Source organism: Protopterus annectens, chromosome 7.part0, assembly GCF_019279795.1.
Source record: "Protopterus annectens isolate FY-2018-M chromosome 7.part0, PAN1.0, whole genome shotgun sequence".
NCBI lineage: Eukaryota > Metazoa > Chordata > Ceratodontiformes > Protopteridae > Protopterus > Protopterus annectens.
Window position 1 is genome coordinate 1527142864 of NC_056739.1, and position 20674 is coordinate 1527163537.

Genomic DNA, 20674 nt, shown 5'->3' on the forward strand with positions numbered 1-20674 from the left:
CGCACTCTCTCTTTAGGGAAGAGGTTCCTACTGCAGGTGTGGAATGCCATCCTGAATCTGGGCCTTCTCAGCTTTCTAGGAAGGATGTCCCCTTAAAAAAGAAATGGAAAACCCAATTTCTTCTGTTCCTAGGGATCCACAAAGCGAGTGGCAGCCCTTTACTCAGAGGTTATTTAATGCTTTACTGTCGGTGAGGCCTTAAGGTGTTTCATTTCCTGCTCCTCCTTGGTCCTCCACTTCCCCTAAAAGGCCCAGAGGATTGCATTCTTCTGAGGTGGATTATGATGATGACTCCCTTGCTTATTCTAGCCAGATTCCTTCTCCTTTAGACTACGGGTTTGAGGAGGAGGATTCTCATACTCTAGATAATCCTTCTGAGGAAATTTCCTTTGGGGACACAATCTCTAGGATGATGGAATTTTTTTTAAGTGGGATTGCGCCCAGGTTTTGAATATCCACAAGATGTGCTACGAGTGACTGCAGATGAAATCTCCTAAACCTGTGGCTATTCCTCCTGTCTTGGATGTTTTTTCCACTGCCTCTAAAGCGCTGGGTTCTCTGCCCCCTGCTCCGAGGAAGTCGGATACATTTTATAGGGTGCCTGAGGATTGTTCTTGTTTGTTTAAATGTCCTGCTGCCGACCGCTTTGTGGTGTCTGTAGCTTCTAAGCATCTCAATTTCTTCCTTTGTCTAAGTTACTGCCTTCTGACAAGGACAGTAGAACCATGGATAGGCTAGGCAAGAAGGATTATACTTTGGCTACCCTAGCTTTTAGGGCTATTAAATTATCAGACTCCTATCTCTATGTATGTCTTGGCTCTTTCTCAGGCTTATCAGATTCTTTCTGATCTTTAGAGTAAATCATCTGCTCTTTCCTTGATTGGGATGCCCTCTTAGGTAGTTGGTCATTCTATCAAATGTAGTTATGATGCAGCAGTCGTCTCTTCTAGGGCTGCTGCTTCTGGTTTGGTTCTGAGGAGATATTCATGGCTTCAGCTTCAACCTTTACCTGATGATATTAAGGCTAAGTTGATGGATGTTCCTCTGGATAATACTCTTGTCTGGTGAAGCAACTGCTGGTTTACTTAAGACTCTTCAAGACAAAGGGAAGACTTTACAAAAAAGCTTAAGCATGTCTGTTTCTCCTATGCCTAAATTTCAGAGAAACTACCCTTCTAGGCCAGCCTTTGTTCGGAGGCAGTCTCGCCCTGCTTCTAAAGGTAAAAAGGGTAGATTCCTCCTGCTAAGGCCACTCAGACTGCAGGGATTCTTAAACCTTCCTTTCCTGATAAATCAGGTGCTGTCTGACTATCCACCCACTCCCAGCCATACTCCTCTTTCTCTTCCTGTTTGGCTCTGAATCACCCAGGATTCCTGGACTCTGTCAATCATTCGGCAAGGGTACTTCATGGCCTGGATTTCCCACCCTCCTTTTATGGGCATTCCTCAGAAGTAGCTTCCTTTTTTCCCCAAGAGGTTCTTAGAGACCTCTTATCTCAGGGTACTATTCAAGAGGTGCCTGTGTCCCAAAGGGGGAAAGGGTTTTATTCACGAATGTTTCCACTGCCCAGAAAAGAAGGTACTTTGAGACCTATTCTAGACCTCTCCCATCTAAACACCTTTCTGAAGGTGTCTTCCTTTTGGATGTTGTCCCTTCGGTCCTTTTTTCCACTCTTGCTCCCTCAGGCCTTTCTGGTGTCTCTGGACCTCGAGGATGCTCATCTCCATATTCCGATCCATCCTCTTTTCAGGAGATTTTTGCATTTCTCTGTTGCTTCCTGGCATTTTCGGTTCTGTGCTTTGTCTTTTGGTCTTTCTACTGCCCCAAAGGTGTTCACCAAATGCCTCGCTCCTGTGATTGCCTTTTGTAGGCTGGGATACAAATTGTTCCTTATTTGGATGACCTGCTGATTCAAGCCTCTTCTCCAGAGGTCCTTTTGCAAAATCTTCATTTTTACCATTTCTCTTCTTCAGAGCCTGGGGTTCACAATAAACTTCAAAAAGTCTTCCCTGACTCCTCCTCAGGATCGTGTCTTTCTGGGTTGCAGGTTTCATATGGTGCCAACACTGGCATCCCTGCCTCCTCCAAAAGGTTTTCACTCTCATTTCTTTCAAACTTTTCTTCCCCTAGCCCCCATTATAGCCAGGGAGTTTGAGAGCTCTGGGGTTCATGGCTTCCACCATTCCAATGCTCCCTCTGACCAATCTCCACATGAGGAAATTCCAGTGGTTTCTAAAGACTGTGTGGCTTCAGCATGTGCATCCTCTAGACTTTCCTGTTCCTCTTCTCACATCTCAAGAAAGAACTTCTGTGGTGGATTCAGCAGTTGTCTCGGAATCCAGGGCTCCCTTTTCAGTCTCCTCTTCCCTCTCGGGAACTGTTCAGAGAGAGGTTTCAGATGTGGGATTGGGAGCAACGTTTGGCTCCCTGAGGGTTCAGGGAGTGTGGTTGCCTCGTCAGTGGAATGAGCACATCAACATCAAAGACATGAGGGGTCTTATGCTGGCTCTTTCAGGCCTTTCATCCTCTCTTCTCATTATGGCCTCTCAAGGTATTCACAGACAATGCCACAGTCATGAGGTATATCAACAAACGGGGGGGGGGGGGAGTACGAGATCTTACCGTCTTTGCCGGTTGGCACTTCTGGTATGGGATCTGGCTATACAATATCAGGTGACTCTCCAGGCAGTTTACATTCCTTCAGATCGGAACGTTGTGGCAAACAATCTGAGCAGGTCCTTCACACAATCCCATGAATAGATGCTTCACAGGGATGTGTTTCTGGACATTGTTCACCAGTGGGGTACTCCTCAAGTAGACCCCTTTGCCTCCCCTCTGACCAGACAACTTCCTCTGTTTTGTGCCAGAGTCCCAGATCTTCTGGTATGGAAGGTGGATACCCTCTCCTTTTCTTGGAAGGGGATGTTTCTTTATGCATTCCCTCTCTTTCTGAGAGTCCTGTTCAAGACTCAACAGGATGATCCCAAAATGTTGTTTGGTGACTCCATTTTGGCTGTGACTCCATTTTGGCTGTGACAGCACTGGTTCCCTCTGCTTCTGTATCTAGCTAGGGGCAATCACCACAAGTTACCTCACAGGGTGGATCTCCTCACACAAGACAAGGGGTCTCATCCATCACCACCTGTCCATGCCTCAAATGACACTGTGGGTGATAGAAAAAAAAAGTGTCTATGAGCAATCAAAACCCAGAGGACGTGCTGCAGGTGGCCAGAAAACCGGCTACTAGGAAATCCTACTTACCTAACTGGAAGAGGTTTTCCATTTGGTGTCTCTCATGACCTGGACCCACTTTCTTTGGATGTTCTTACATTCACTGGTGCAGTACTCCTTACTCATGGGATTCCCTGCTGTGAAGCCCTCCATCCGCCAGTTTACAAAAGATTTCCATTGCTTTAAGGTACGCAGAACATCACCTGCTTACGTAGGGCATAAAGGTGACGTTCAGGCGTAACATCCTCAGAACTTTTTTACCGCAAGTCTGAACGCTGTTTTAACCGCTGGTCTGTTGCATACATCCGTTTTTCTGTTTGTTGGCTTTTCTGTGCTTGCTCCTGTTGCTGGAGCCCTTACAGTTGCAAATAAGTATCCAGTTGGGTTTTTGGTTATTTTTTCTTTTTTGTTTAGTACTGTTTGGAGTTAATGTCATCCAGGAAGGGTAAATGCCAGTGTGGGAGACCGATTCCCCATAAAGACCATCACAATAAAAGTGTCTTTTTTGCCTTGATGCTGCTCACGACCATACGTCTTATTCAATTTGTCAAGCATTTGTCCCCAAGACTCTTCCTAGTAGGCTCTCTTCCCCTTCCTTATACCTTGAGAACCAGCAACTTAAGCTTCTTGCTGTAGGTACTGTGGATGGAACTTCCTGCTCCGAGGGTCAGTCATCTGGGAAGACGAAGGTGCATAAGGTAAGGCCAGAATCTTCCACTGTCCAGCCTCTGCCGGGTGTTTCTCCTGAGGTTATTATGCACGCAGAAGCTCACACGTTTTTTTGTCAGATTCTTCTACCATGTCTGGGTTGAAGGCCGGTGAGGATTTGGCAGACAGCACGTCCGATGAAGCTTTGCAGGTGTCCATTTTGTGCGTTCAGAGGGAACCCCTGTTGGCTGTTTCCAAGTGGTCTAATGGGGTTTTGCAGTTTCTTTTTAAGGAAGAGGGTTCTCCTGCAGTTGGGGAATGCCGTCCTGAGTCTGGGCATTTTCAAGTTTCCAGGACATCCAGTTTCTTTTTCAGGAAGAGGGTCCTCCTGCAGTTGGGGAATGCCGTCCTGAGTCTGGGCATTTTCAAGTTTCCAGGATGGATGTCCCTTTGAAGAAGAAACAAAAATCTAACCAAGTTTCTTCTGCTCCTGGGGATCCACAAAGTGAGTGGCAGGCCTTTACTCAGGGGTTGTTTAATGCTTTACTGTCGTTGCAGCCTCCTTTATGGGTTTCAGTTCCTGCTCCTCCTTGGTCTGCCTCTTCCCCTAAAAGGCCCAGAGACTTCCACTCTTCTGAGGTGGATTCTGATAACTCCCTTGCTTATTCTGCCCAAATTCCTTCTCATTTAGACTACAGGTCTAAGGAGGAGGATTCTCATACTCTTGATAATCCCTCTGACAAAATTTCCTTTGGGGATACGATCTCTAGGATGATGGACTTGGAAGTGGGATTGGGCCCGAGTTTCAGATATCCATAAGAGATGCTATGAGTTACTGCAAATGGAATCTCCTAAACATGCGGCCATTCCTCCTGTCTTGCCTACTTTATTGGATGTTTTTTTCACTGCCTCTAAAGCGCTGGATTCTTTGTCCCCTGCTCCCAGGACGTCTGATAGGTTTTACAGGGTAGGGTACATGAGGATTGTTCCTTTTTGTTTAAATGTCCTGCTGCTGACCCCTCTGTGGTATATAGCCTCCGATAAGCCATCTCAATTGCTTCCTTCGTCCAAGTTACTGCCTTCTGACAAGGACAGTAGGACCATGGATAGGCTGTGTAAGAAGGTTTATACTTCCTCTACCCTGGCTTTTAGGGCTATTAATTATCAGACCCATATTTGTAGGCATGTCTTGGCTCTTCTTTCTCAGGTTCTTTCTGATCTTCTGGACTCAGAGGGTAAATCTTTGGCTCTTCTTGCTTGGGTCTTCCTCTCAAGTAGTTCGTCATTCTATCAAGTGTAGTTATGATGCTGCAGATGCCTCTTCTAGGGCTGCTGTCTCTGGCTCGGTTCTGAGGAGATATTCCTGGCTTCGGCTTCAACCTATGTCTGATGATATTACGGCTAAGTTGCTGGATGCTCTTCTGGATAATACTCTTTTGTTTGGGGAAGCGGCTGCTGGTTTATTTAAGTCTCTTCAGGACAAGGGGATGGCTTTACAGGAGCTTAAGCAGGTCTTTGTTTCTCCTATGCCTAAGTTTCAACATAACTACCCTTCAAAGCCGGCCTTTGTTCGAAGGCAGTCTCGCCTGCTAAAGCCACTCAGACTTCTGGGATTCTTAAGCCTTGCGTTCCTGACAAACCAGGTGCTGTTAGACTAAACCCCCAGCCACATTCTTTTGTCTCTTCGCCTTTCTCTTTCACTTCCTGTTTGGCTCTGGATCACCCAGGATTCTTGGGTTTTGTCAATCATTCCTCAAGGGTACTTCATGGTCTGGATTTCCCATCCTTCTTTTATGGGCATTCCTCAGCCTCCTCGGAACAGCTTCCTTTTTCCCCAGAGGTTCTTCGTCAGCTTTTGTTTCGGGGTACTATTCAAGAAGTGCCTGTGTCCCAAAGGGGGAAAAGGTTTTATTCCAGAATGTTTCTAGTGCCCAAAAAAAAGGTACTTGGAGGCGTATTCTAGACCTCTCCCATCTGAAAACATCCAAAAGGAAGGTACCTTCAGAAAGGTAGTTAATTCAGTCCCTTTTTCCTCTCTTGCTCCCTCAGGCCTTTCTGGTGTCCCCGGACCTCACAGATGCTTATCGCCATATTCCGGCCCATCCTTTTTTCAGGAGATTTTTGCATTTCTCTGTTGCTTCCTGGCATTTTCAGTTCTGTGCTTTGCCCTTTAGCCTTTCTACTGCCCCAAGGGTGTTCACCAAATGCCTCGCTCCTGTGATTGCCTTCTGCAGGTTTCCAGGGATCCAAATTGTTCCTTACTTGGATGACCTGCTGATTCAGGCATCTTAAATGAAGGTCCTTTTGCCCCAAGAGTGTTCACCAAATGCCTCACTCCTGTGATTGCCTTCTGCAGGTTTCCAGGGATCCAAATTGTTCCTTACTTGGATGACCTGCTGATTCAGGCATCTTAAATGAAGGTCCTTTTGCAAAATCTTCATTTTAACATTTCTCTTCTTCACAGCCTGGGGTTCACAATAAACAAGTCTTCCCTATCTCCTTCTCAAGATCATGTCTTTCTGGGTTGCAGGATTCAAATGGTGCCAAGTGACATCCATGCCTCCTCCAAAAGCGTTAACTCTCATTTCTTTCTTTTCAAACTCTTCTTCCCCTGGCCTCCATTTCAACCAGGGAGTTTCTGAGGGCTCTGGGGTTCATGGCTTCCACTATTCCAATGCTTCCTCTGGCCAAGCTCCACATGAGGAAGTTCCAGTGGTTTCTGAAGTCGGTGTGGCTTCAGCACGCACACTCTCTAGACTTTATTGTTCTTCTCCTGTGTCTCAAGGTTGAACTTCTGTGGTTGATTCACAGTTGTCTCTGAATCCAGGGCTCTCGTTTCAGCCTCCATTTCCCTCTCAGGCTTTGTTCACAGAGGCTTCAGATGTGGGATGGGGAGCGTAGTTGCCTCGTCAACAGAATGAGCACATCAACATCAAACACATGAGGGCTCTTATGATGGCTCTTCAGGCCTTTCATCCGCTCTTCTCTGCAGGGTCTCTCAAGGTATTCACGGACAATACCACAGTCATGTGGTATATCAACAAACAGGGGGGCACAAGATCCTACCATCTTTGCCAGCTGGCACTTCTGGTATGGGATCTGGCTATCCAGTATCATGCGACTCTTCAGGCAGTTTACATTTCTTCAGATCGGAATGTGGTGGCAGACAATCTGAGCAGGTCCTTCACTCAATCCCACGAATGGATGTTTCACAGCGATGTGTTTCTGGACATTGTTCACCAGTGGGGTATTCCTCGAGTAGATCTCTTTGCCGCCCCTTTGAACAAACAACTTCCTCTGTTTTGTGCCAGAGTCCCAGGTCCTCTGGTCTGGAAGGTGGACGCCCTCTTATTTTCTTGGAAGGGGATGTTTCTTTATGCATTCCCTCCGCTTCCTCTCATTCCAAGAGTCCTGTTCAAGATTCAACAGGATGCTCCCAAAATCTTGTTGGTGACTCCCTTTTGGCTGCGATAGCACTGGTTCCCTCTACATCTGCATCTCGCCAGAGGCAATCACCACAAGTTACCTCACAGGGTGGATCTCCTCACACAAGACAAGGGGTCTCTCATCCATCCTACACCTGTCCACGTTTCAACTGACACTGTGGGTGATAGAGTTTTGATTCCTCATAGACACCTTTTTTTCTGAGGACGTGCTGCAGGAGGCCAGGAAACCTACTACTAGGAAATCCTACTTATCTAAATGGAAGAGGTTTTCTATATCTTAATGATAACTTATCTTAAGTTAATGATAACTTTCTGACTGGTTTGTAGTAAGCTACTACTTTAAGTGGAAGCGACTCTGTACACAGCGTCTCGCTGAACCAGATGACTGGGTTAACTATACGCAAAGGTGTTTTACTTTATTCTGCTCTCGCCATGTTTAGTGAACACTCAATGATTGATTTATAGTGTGTTGTTGTTGCTATTCATCGCGACTCTGCTAACAGCATCTCTCTGAGACGGAGTTGCTGCTTCCCAGCCTCCTCTCCTCAACAACGACACTGCACTGTTAGCTTAATTATAGTTACTTGCTGGAATGTGCTTGCTCTGCTTTAAATAGGTTCTCTTTACAAATATCGCTAAGCACAATATATTTAGTTGATGTTAAATATTATCCTTCACTCTATGGCTTTGGAAAACTGACTGATTGTTCATAGCGCTATCTGCATTTACACTTATGCTTGTGTAATGTTCTTAACCTAGCGCTTTCAAGTCGTTACAGCCCTGAGTAATTTACATTGTTGTAAAACTGTATAGCGGACTACTACAGTGTTTAAAGTGAGTGTTTTTAGCTTAACGCTTTCAAGCCTTGTTAGTCCTGAGATATTTACATTGTTATATATCTGTACAGGGGACTACTATAGTGTTTAAAGTGAGTTAGATTGCATTCTTTAATTACCTGTTAACAGCGTTTAGCGTTAAATAACTAAACGCCACCTTAGAGCACAGCGCTCCTAACTATCTACCACAGCTACACAGGAATGTGATACACGTGTATATTCTGTGCTAAAAGACATGTTTGTTTTAATAAATGCTTAGCTAACTACTCTAGCTACATCTATATAGGAACATGGTAAAATAATGTGTTTTTATACTGCTCTAGGACATTTTGTAAAAGTGCTTAGCTAACTATTCTAATACAGTATTTTGTTGACGATTGAATAACCCCTTGTTCTCCTTTCTATATCTCTCTCTCCCTTCCAGTAAATTATCCCTCTTTTATCAGGACCAACCTACATGTAATATAGGACTCCTGGCCCTACAGGCGGAGTCGAACTGTGTCCAGAACTGTGTTCTCTATCTACATCCAGACACTAAGATTGCCTATCGTCCAATACCTAAAGGAAAGACTGCCTAAGTATGTAAAGCCTAGTTTTTACCCCATACTCTGTAACTGCGTGCCCAGCCTACCAACCCGCCCAGGACTGCCAGCAGCCAGCACCAGTCCCCATTATCTTCCAAGCTAGGTCCCTCTTTCCTACGTTACCATTGCACCCTTATTTCTTTCACTATCTCTCCTCCCTTAATTACAGCTCTGCTCTCCTTACTTCCATTCCTGCTATACTCCCATTACCTCCCACCTCAAACCTGCTTCTAAGTTTCCCCTACTATATAGCACCCTTGTTATTACACCTCCTCTCTCTCTCTCTACCTCAGATAAGCTCACTGGTTTCCCTACCTTTTACTTCGAGCTTTACACCATTTCACACATTTTCCTTCCCTTGGCCTATCTACTTCCCTTAGTGATCTGTCTACAGTACATCTGCTTTTAGCACACTCACTTTCTTCTTACTAGTCACACTATCACTGACTCAAGTACCTGCTTCTTCTACCTGGCTGATTGTTTTCTCTCTTTCCAACTCCTTTGGCTCTTCCCCGCTCCGTTCGCCCTGCGGGCTCACTCCGCTCCCCTCCCTGCCCCCAAATCCCACCCGCCCCTGCAACCTCTACATTTATCCCCACATAACCACACCCTCCATATTCTGCACCAATCTCAGCCTCTTCCTGTCTCCACCCACTCATCAACACTCTCCACCCTCACCCACACAAAACCTCTCTGACTACATACCTTACAATAATACAATCTCTTACTCAACTCAACATGTCCCAAACACACCTCCCACTCCTTCTACTAACTATATTAACTTCCCTCTCCACTGCCTATATCATATCCTACTATGAGCTACCTCTAAGCTATACTGTTAGCATCCCAAACAAACACACCCTAACTACCCCCCCAACTATACTCACTACCTATCTCTGCCCCACATATAACAACTCATACCTTGAACCAAAATACCATCGTCTCTTACATATTAAATACCTTATTCTCACACTCTCAAAACACATTTACTACTATAAACCCTTACTCAAACAAAGTTTGTCATTACAAGATGGGGACATACACCCTAATCCAGGCCCTGAAACTGTCGTACTTCCCCTTCATTCCCAACATATGAAATCCAAGTCTACACCACACACCCCATCTCCCAAATCTCTCTCTATAGCTCATCTTAACATCCAAAGCATTTGCAACAAAGTCCCAGCTCTTCATGCCCTAATAGAAGTCCAACAGTTTGACATTCTCTGCCTTACAGAAACCTGGCTTAAACCCACTATAAAAGACAATGAAATTATCCCCCCCGGCTACAACATCCTAAGACAAGACCGTCCAAAACAAAAAGGGGGCGGTGTAGCCATACTCTATAAAACTGGACTAGAAGTATCCAAAACTATCCTCACCCCTCCAAATGACACTAATAGTGAAATTATTACAGCCAAACTCTCCCTCAATCCACACAAATCTATAAATATTATTTGTGCTTATCTTCCTCCAGGTAACAATCCCCCTTTATTAGAAGGCCTACTTAACTGGGTCACAAACACTCTCCCTCAAGAAACTATACTATTAGGCGACTTCAACATTGATTGGAACATATGCAAACAAATGAACCCATCTACCCATATTAACCTCCATGGATTCCATCAAAACATTAATTCAACAACTAGAACAAATAAAACCAATAACAAAGAAACTATACTAGACTGGATCCTAACAAATACCCCCCAACAAAAATACACTACAGGAACCCTCCCAGATGACCTAAGTGACCACTCACTAACATACATTATCAGGCACAAAACACACCTAACAAAACCACCACTTATCCGATTATCTCGCAGCAAAAAACACTTTGACCCCCATCAGTTTCAATACGAACTTAACCTAGTCAACTGGTCATCTCTGCAAACCTTGCCATTAGACGACGCAGTTAACCACTTCAACAATACCTTCCTTTCCATTCTTGATCATCATGCCCCATGCTCTATGCATGAAATTCAGGACAGCACAATGGCTTACAAGTAATACTAAACAACTTATAATAAGTAGGAACAAAGCCTGGACTAAATGGCGAACTACTAAAGACTCACTTGACCACCTCATTTACAAACAAAAAAGAAATTCGACTAAAATAGCTATCATACAAGATAAAAAAAACTTTTACACCCAATTACAGAGTTCCTCCCAACAACAACCACAAAAATTCTGGAATTCTATTAACAAACTTCTTTCCCCGGAAAATGGAAACTCCCAGTCCACTAAACTCCCACCCTGACTCTCCCTTGCATACTGCAAATGCTTTCAATAACTTCTTTACTTCTACAATACTTAATCTAGCCAACCAACAAAACCCTGACCCTGCTCTACTAGGTAACCAGAACTACACCCCACCACCATTTCATCTTAAACCCATACCCACCTCCTATATACTTAACCTACTTCAAAAACTTAAACCTTCTACACCCTCAGCCGACAAAATCCCAGCAGAATATCTCCAGCTAGGAGCTAAAGCTATTGCCTATCCAATCTCTATACTAATTAATAGAACCATAAAGAAGGTACTATACCTTCACTCTGGAAAATCTCCCACATCATCCCTCTCTTTAAAGGGGTGATTCTTTTGAATACTCTAACTACGCCCTATTAGCTGCTATCTCCTATAGCAAAATAATGGAAAAATGCATCCACAAACAGCTACTTAATCACCTTCTATACAATAATCTCCTAGCAAATTGCCAACATGGATTCCGTCCCTACCATAGCACCACCACAGCCTTACTAACCTTTATTGATTCCATTAATAATAACCGAAACAACAATCTTCTTTCATCAGCCTTCTTTGTAGATCTGTCAAAAGCTTTTGACATGGTGAATCACCAACTACTCCTTCATCGCTTAAAATCTCTTTCTTTTGATAGCACTGCTCTAAACTGGTTTACTTCTTATCTTCAAAATAGGAAACAAGCAGTGCTATGGAACAACAGTCTATCGGAGCTTCTTCCTACCTCTCTAGGTGTCCCTCAGGGCTCAATCCTAGGTCCTCTTTTATTTTCCATCTTTATTAACAACCTACACCTTGCCACACCTCTTACTACCTGTATTCAATACGCTGATGATACCACCATCATTTGCTCTGCCTCTAACCAAAATTGCCTACGACCTCACCCAAAGAACTTTTACTACCATAGAGCAATGGTTCTCTAATCATTGTCTTCTTCTAAACCCTAAGAAAACTAAACTTCTCCTCTTCTTACCTACACACCAATCCCCCTCAATTAACTTCTCTCTTACTTCAAACAATGGTACCCTTATCTCCCCAGACCAAACAACCAAACTCTTAGGCATAACTATTGATAACCAACTTAAATTTGACTTTCATATTAACTCAACCATAAAAGCAACTCATAGAAAATTAGGTTCTCTTTACAGAATCAAATCATTCCTAACTCCAGAAGCTAGAACTACCATAGCCAGAACTCATCTTATCTCGACACTACTATATGCTTCCGCTATATATACTAACCTTTCCAAATATAACATCAATAAGCTTACATCTACCTACAATAACATTGCCAGATTTGCCACTGCCTCCCCATATAAAACACATCACTGCAGAAATCTCCACCTCCTAGGATGGCTAGAGCTACCCCACCTGATTGAATACTACCAACTCTCTATAGCCCATAAAGCCCTCCACCACCCTGATTATACACCTATGCTCTCCACCCTTATTAAGCCTTACAACAACCTAAAAACCTTCGTCTTGTAAAATACTGATCCAAACCTCTCTATCTAAGAACAATGCAGGTAACGCCATATTTTCCAACTCAGTTGGTAAAATATGGAATCAACTTCCTCCTGACCTGACAAGCCAAACCTCCAACTCTCTATTTAAAACTAAACTAAAACACTACCTATCCAACCACAGGCTATGCTCATGCATCTACCCAACCTGATCTTTCTGCTCCTCACTACTCTTGCAAACATCTTTCTTTCTCCCAGCTCTAAGCTATTCCACTAAGAAATGCTCTCTTTAATCCTGTAACTATACCCTCCTCCCTATTCTACTGCTTACCTTCAAACATCCTACTGTATCCTGTCTTATTCTACCCTTTCCAATACTCATGCTAAAGCACTACCTCCTATTATCTTTATGTACTTTCTTCACATTGTCATTAGAATGCCCAAAGTATGTTCTGTGCTTAAAATTTTGTTTTTTACTGTGTACATATTTTTTCATGCTTTTATTTTTGATTTGTGTATTTACTTTTTCACTCAAGCGTGTAACAGCTTAAGTATTTTGTAAAGACTGTTTGATTATCATGCTGTTAGATAGCGGAGCTTTTCTCCTCGGGCCTCCACTGAAAATGGACATGTATCCAGTTGGACTAGCCCGGTTAACAAATGTAAAATAAATAAATAAATAAATATGGTGTCTTTCTCATGACCTGGACCCACTTTTTGTGTATGTTCCTTTGGTTCTTTCTTATTTGTGTGAGCTGCTCATTGCTGGTTTGGCCTATTTCTTCTGTTAAGGCCCACTTCGGCTCTTTCTGCTTGTCTGCTTTAACTCCCCCATTAGCTTCTAGATTTGAGGCTAAGCAGTTTCTTAAAGGCATACTTAATATTAGACCTCCCAGGAAGCCTGTTCCTCCTCCCTAGGATCTTCATTTTGTTCTAGAAAAATTGACTCAGGCTCCTTTTGAGCCTGCCGTTTCCGCTTCCTTGCAACATTGTTCTTGGAAGACGGTTCTTTTGTTAGCTCTTACTTCTTGCCAGACAGGTGTCCGAGTTGCAATCCCTTATGGCTTGTCCACCTTTTTTGATATTTCACGAGGACAGGGTGTCCTTGCGTACTAATCCTTCTTTTATGCCCAAGGTGGTTAATGAGTTGTCATTTAATCAGTCTATTAATTTGCCTACCTTTTTTCCCTTTCTGCAATCTTGACAGCGAGAGGATGCTGCATACTTTAGATGTGCATAGACAGCTCTGATTTTATTTGGATAAAACTAAAGCCATCAGAAAATCTGACCAGTTATCTGTTTCCTTTCATCCTAGGTCTTTAGGTTTGGCTGTTTCCAAGGAAACTATTTCCACTTGGATTTCAAAGACTATTTCCTTCTGTGACACTTTCCATGGCGAGAGCTTTCCTTCTTCTGTAAAGGCTCATTCCACTAGAGCTGTGGCTTCTTCTGGTGCATTTTTCAAAGGCTTAGATGCTAATTCTATTATTGAAGCTGTTACCTGGACTTCTCTGCATGCCCTTACCAAACATTGCCAGTTGGATGGTATCTCCAGGGCTAGAGCTGGTTTTGCTGCTGCCATTCTTCATGGCTTCTTGGAGGACTCTGCTGCTTCCTCCTCCCAAGTTTCTTCTTGAGCTTTGGCACTCTCTCATTTGTAAGGAATACTGTAGCGGTGAATGTAAGGACACACTACAATTGTGTAAAATACCATAATGGTAGATGTCCTTGCCTTCACTGCTGCAGTATTCACTCCCTCCATCCCCCTGGTCTTTTTTCCTTCGTGGATGTGCAGGTTCTCCTTGGTTTTCCTTGGACTGCTGTTCCTACTGGGGAAATCAGTTCTGAGGAAGGAACGCCTGAATATCACCTTTATGCCCTACCTCACACAAGGAGTGTGCAAGTGACATTCAGCGTACCTTAAAGCAATGGGAGACTTTGGTAAACTGGCCGGACGGTGGTTTTCACGGCAGGGAATCCCACTTGTAAAGAATACTTAAGCAGTGAAGGCAAGGATATCTACAGTTATGGTAAGATTTTACACAACTGTACTTTCCAAATCTATGCACGTGTACAACTTTCTTTCAAAGCTTGTGATGAAACATTGCAGCAATGAAAGAGTTTGTGTTAAAAACAGCTCACACCTGAACACAATGAGCAACATGTCACAGCTGAGCCTGAAAGTGCTGAACACACACAACACAGTGCAATCAAGATTTGTAATGTTTATAGTGCTTACTCAACACAGAGCATCATAACTGTATTATTAAATTATGCTTCAATTCACTTGGCAGTGTGGATTACTACAATCTGTCTATAGTCCTGTAAATTTCTGAAAGTCAAAACGAATGATGCTTCATTTACAATGCGGGACACTTGAAAGATATTATTCACGCTTTATATGGCATGTATGATTTACAACAGTTTTGTGGAACAATTTGGACACGACCTTTAAAATCTGCAGTGCGACACCAGTGAAAGTGCATTTTTTCTGACTTTGCAAAAACATGTCACTGCAAGAATAAGCAGTATACATTGAATCTACAACAGTTTTGTGAAACTATGCATTCATAACATCAAATATTCTCAGTGTATGACACAGACACGTTCGCACAAACACACACGCACAATGAAAACCAATCTGACATTTCGTACAGCGGCATTATATATCGGAGAAGAAATGATGTTAAGTAAAACAGGTTTAATATTAAGAATGGAAAGCAACAACCACCCCGTATTATCATGGGGGTACGGAAGATTGAATTGATGGATGAATACGGCAGATAAAAAATAACTCAGATAATAAGCTTTTACTGCCCTTGATCACAAATATCTATTTTACCAGATAATCCGGGGAACATCAGAAATGGGATGGAAACAAAGCCTTCAGATTCTTTAGGAAAACTGAAAAAAAGCAAACACTAGTGGGACGACTCGTGAATCATGATGGTCAGTGTGATTTATCATCGGCAATGCCCTCCGTCACTCCAAGATATGCTATAACAACTCTGGTCTGAGCTAGTCTCAGGTCACACAACATGGGCTGCTACAGGGCGCTGTCATTGCACATTATCTTATTCTGTTGCCCCACAGCAAGACAAATGTAGAACAGCAGCACTCTTTCATTAATGGTTTATGGCATTCAGCTTGCCTCCTTTTTGACATTTCACGTTTTTACTCGGGGTTACTACTGTTTCAATTTTCTATAGCGGGACTTTTAACTGTGTGCTATTTTTGCACAACAAATCATACCCATAATCAATTGGTCTGAGCTAGTCTCAGGTCACGCAACATGGGCTGCTACAAGGCGCTGTCATTGCACATTATCTTATTCTGTTGCCCCACAGCAAGACAAATGTAGAACAGCAGCACTCTTTCATTAATGGTTTATGGCATTCAGCTTGCCTCCTTTTTGACATTTCACGTTTTTACTCGGGGTTACTACTGTTTCAATTTTCTATAGCGGGACTTTTAATTGTGTGCTACTTTTGCACAACAAATCATACCCATAATCAATATATAGGACTAGACTTCAGCCCCCCCAGATATACGATAAGTTTATTATATTTTTAGGATACAACTGCTAACATTTTATAGGGACTGCACTGCTTAATGATAACCAAACGGTAGCCTATATCAAACTCGACTTTAACTTAACATGTAACTGCTGCTGTGAAAAGTCGGATAGTATCAAGCAGACATTATGATAAAACATTCCCAGCATTTCTTTCTCGGGAAGCCCTTCAGTCACTCATGAGGAATTATGTTGAGCATCAGACAGACAAGGCCTGCCTACCTCACGAGACGCACTTTGTCTCATCCAATAGGGAGTCAAAAAACGACTAGAGTATAAAAACAACGTGCTGCAAGTCAGCATGCAACTCATGCAGGCGTGCAAATACCGTTCGAGTCACCCGGGCTTTAAATTCCAACTGTTCTGCTGTTGTTAAATAGAGTGCAGTTCATACACAACACGCATGTCTCCGTGTGTTTAGATCTACTGCTCACTACACTCAGAAGCATCTGGCCAAAAGAAAAATAAAGTGTCCAGTGAATGGCATATACTAACACTAAATAGTGTTAATTCTCTCTGGCATGCAAGCGTAATAATCTGCAGCCAAAAACTAACTAATCAAAGGAATCGAGAGCACTGTCAATGATCCGATGTTAGCCAAACAAAGCACATGGACTGAATCACTTATGGGGCTTGTCAAATGTAGAATACATAGTACGATGCTTCTGTCACAGCCTCTGACCTTTCTGTCCCTTATTCTCGGGGACATCCCTGACTGTAACTCAAAATTCTAGTGTGTTTCTCCTACTGTAACTCAAAATTCTAGTGCGTTTCTCCTAAAAAACTGACTTACTTCAGCCAGGGTGGTGTATAAACAACAAATAATCGTTAAAAATCACAAACATCTTTTACTTCAGAAAGCACGTGTTAATTCAAGTCGGCAGTAAGACTAACGATGATGATAACAATAATTTGTCCCTGATTTAGGGCCTTTATCCCGGATTATTTTTGGCTCTCTCCCTTATTCTAGACCTCAGAAACCGAAAGATAAGGATGAACACCCTCCCATTAGCGACAACAGTTTACAGCAGTACTAGTCATTCTTCCAGTAATCTAGGAATCCACCCATCTCCCTCTGCAGTTGGTACACATCCCAGACTGCAGTAATACGTCTGACTGCCCACTGTCATCTTGCCAGAAGCCTACATAACCGCTTAAACACCGCACCAACTCTCCGTCCCTTTTCTCATTCCTGGGAATCCATGTGCCTGGCTGTAAATGCAGTCAGTAGTCCTCCACATGGCATAGTTAATTAGTCTGTTCACCTAAAACAGGCATGCAAGTAAACTGTTGAAGTGGATCATGCATGCAGCCATAGCCAAAGAAGTCCATTTTGTACTCACAATCTCTTATTATTGTCATACCCCCTCAACCTATTAGTGTTAGAAATCTAGACAAAGCCTGACAAAAATGGGGGGACAAAGCCCCCAAAATAGGGACATATTTTAAATATTGCGCTTATAAATTTAGAAACTTACTAGAATAACAGGGTTTGTGTTAAAATTAATTTTCTGAAGGATTTGAAGTCTGAAATTCAAATATATGTAATTATTTAGTGATTTCAATCATCGGATCATCCCAGTGATATGCCAGAAAATCACACATTTTTGGAGGAGAAGACCAAAAATATGAGGCTAAAATCTGGACATTCTGCGAAAACCTGAACAGTTGAAATCTATGCTGCTGCTCTCCAGCCAACCTGGCATTAAAATGTGCACATTTCACAAAATATTATTCCCAAGCACTTTATAAATGCATGCGTCATTTTCATCTGTCCTCTCTGTACCTACAAAACATACTACTTTTGGATTATCAATCGGCTCTTTAAGCAAGGCATTAATTTAGACAGTCACAAACCTATCACGCCCAGAAAACTAAAATTTTCTAATTGATGTTCAGAAAAAAATGCACAATGCAGAGTACAAAGAGTATTCCCGGCTATGCCCTTGAAGTGGATAAAGCAGCAATAAGCTTACCACTTCTCATTGCTCATTGTTACACGCTAAAATTAATTTCACCTCGGTTCTGACAGTAGCATATTTAATAACAACCACAGGGTTGCACCTGCACCCCCCTCCCCCCACAAAAAAAAAAAAAAAACCATAGATAGCAGTTGTAGTAGCACAATAGTAATAATACATTCAGCAACAGTTACTGATATATGCAATGGAAATACACGCCCCCAACTCCTCCCCCATGCGAAACAACCTTGCTTGACTGCAAAGCACTTTGTTCACTGTTTACCAGCTACCGGGCTTCCCGCTTGTAAATGCTAACTTACCAGTTCGCGAAATCCGCAATGCTCAATTCTTTATTCAGGTCTGTCTTAAAATCATGTACTGGACAAAAAGGCACACACTTAGGTCCACACTTTATTGACTTCCAAACACTGTCAAAACAGCGCAAAGACAAAACCAAGGTTCACCGAGGTTACACACCGGGCTAAAAAAAAAAGTCGCCTACCGTGCTTGCTTTCACCGGGAAGAATGCAAGGAATGATGGAATTCTCTTCCTAGCAGGTGGTGAAAGTGAGCACATCTCATTGGCTAACTGAATGGATGAGATCAGCATAAATTATGATAATTGCAACCTTGCATCACATCCTTAGCAGGTAGAATAGAAAACAATAAGGAAGTAAAAGTTCTGCAGAAAAGCAGTTGGGATAAACAGTGTTGTGTTGTTACTGAACGAGTTTCACAATACGTCTGCTTCTGCAAATGATGTCTGTTGATGTTTAAACGTTAGTGCTTAACAACAACTTATTTAAAGCTAATTGTGTTCATTTATTCTTCATCAATAACAACACATTGTCACTTTATAATTATACCCCACCACATAAAAAAGTTGAAAGATTTATTAGTCTTAGAAAATGAGAGCCATATTTTGTTTGCTTACTTACATTCTTTAAAGCAGCATGAAGGCTTAGTGGGATAAATAAGTACTTTAAAGCCCTATTATGTGGGTCATTCTTTCCTTTGGGCCACTGTGTTGAGTTTAGTTTGCTCAATTATAGTCTCTCCGTGTTTTCCAGGTGTATTCCGTTTTCCTCTTGCCACACAAAACATGCTGGATTTATTAAAAAAAAACATAAATACAAGTTTCTGTCTTCCTTTTAGGAATATTTCTCCTGTTGTCTTTGTGGTGTATTCAATGGACTGAGTTGTCTTGCCTTAGCTAATGCTCTTTGGGGGCGGGGGAGGTGCATGACGTAAGGACTGTGAGACAGGAAGGATGTTGCTTGTATTGTACGTTGGCTTGTCAATAAAGTTTGGAGTTGGTAGCAACAGCACACAGTTGTCCCGCGTCTTCTTTCTAAAGTTAAAAGAACACGACATGGTGTCAGAAGTGCTGTGTGGCTGTGCCTGGGATTGCTGAACACTTGCTGAAGACCGTACGAGTGGCCTAGTGACGTGGGGAGTGGACATGTCGGACGAAGAGAATGGTCGGCAGCCGCGAGCTAGAATTAACATGGCGGCTAACGCTCCCAATGCTACGTTTAGTATTCAGCCGCCGGAGCCCTTTGATTTCTCCAAACCTCATGAATGGACACGATGGATACGCCGTTTTGAACGGTTCCGTCAGGCCAGCAATTTGTCTTCAAACCCAGAAGGGAACCAGGTGAACACCCTGATATATTGCATGGGTGATGAGGCAGACGATGTCTTGAGAGGCCTCAAGCTAACCGATGCAGAGCATCAGGAGTATGCCAAAGTGAAAGACGGCTTCGAAAGATTTTTTATTGTCAAGAAGAACATTGTTTATGAACGTGCACGATTTAACATGCGAAAACAAGAATTGAATGAGACTGTTGATGCTTTTGTTACTGCACTGCATGCATTAGCTGAACACTGCAATTATGGGACGCTGCACGATGAGCTCATAAGAGATAGAATTGTTGTGGGCTTGGCTGACACCAGACTGTCCGAGCGGATGCAGATGGAAAAAGAGCTGGACTTGGAGAGAGCTGTAAACATGGCCAGACAGTCGGAGGAGGTTAAGAAGCAGCAGACGGCTTTGAGGTGCGACAGTAGTGCCCTGCAGTATAACGTGAATGCTGTGCAGACACCACTTGACACCAAACACCGGCTGGAGACCTCGAAAGGTTGGGGCAAGTCCTTGACACTGATTTTTCCGCGACAGACGCAAAAGAGTAAAGACGCTCCGATCTCGCAGTGTTACAGGTGTGGGGGCCCATTTCATCATAAACTCCTATGCCCGGCGACTGCTGCAAGATGTCGCTCGTGTGGGAAGAAGGGCCACTACCAGCGAGTCTGCAGGCAGATTAAGGTGGTGCAGTGTATCGAGGAGGATGAGGAGCTTGGAGAGCATGAAGAACAGGGCTTCTTCCTTGGTTCTGTCTCCTCCGGGAACCATTCCTGGTTTGTGGAGGTTCAAATAGAGGGCACATCTATGACTTTTAAGCTTGACACGGGGGCGGATGTTACTGTTATTTCCAAGTCAGACCTGGACAACTTGTTCAGTGGGAAGAATGCTCCTGTGCTCCAGCAGCGGAGAAACCCTTGTTGGGTCCTGGAGGGACGCCACTGGAGGTTACAGGATCCTTGGAGCTTCAGCTTGGTTATGGACAAAGACAGACATGCGAGAAGGTGTATGTTGTTAAAGGACTCCAT

At 43.2% G+C, this 20674-nt stretch overlaps 1 protein-coding gene across 2 annotated transcripts in view; it reads right to left on the bottom strand.

Annotated features, from left to right (window-relative positions):
- VGLL4 (vestigial like family member 4) overlaps positions 1-18531 on the bottom strand; it is a 1022072-nt gene extending 1003541 nt beyond the window's left edge. For both annotated transcript variants that reach the window (XM_044078063.1, XM_044078064.1), the window contains exon 1: positions 18325-18531. The gene's annotated coding sequence lies outside the window, so the exon portion shown is untranslated. The remainder of the gene's footprint in view (positions 1-18324) is intronic.
- Between the last annotated feature and the right edge of the window lie 2143 nt (positions 18532-20674).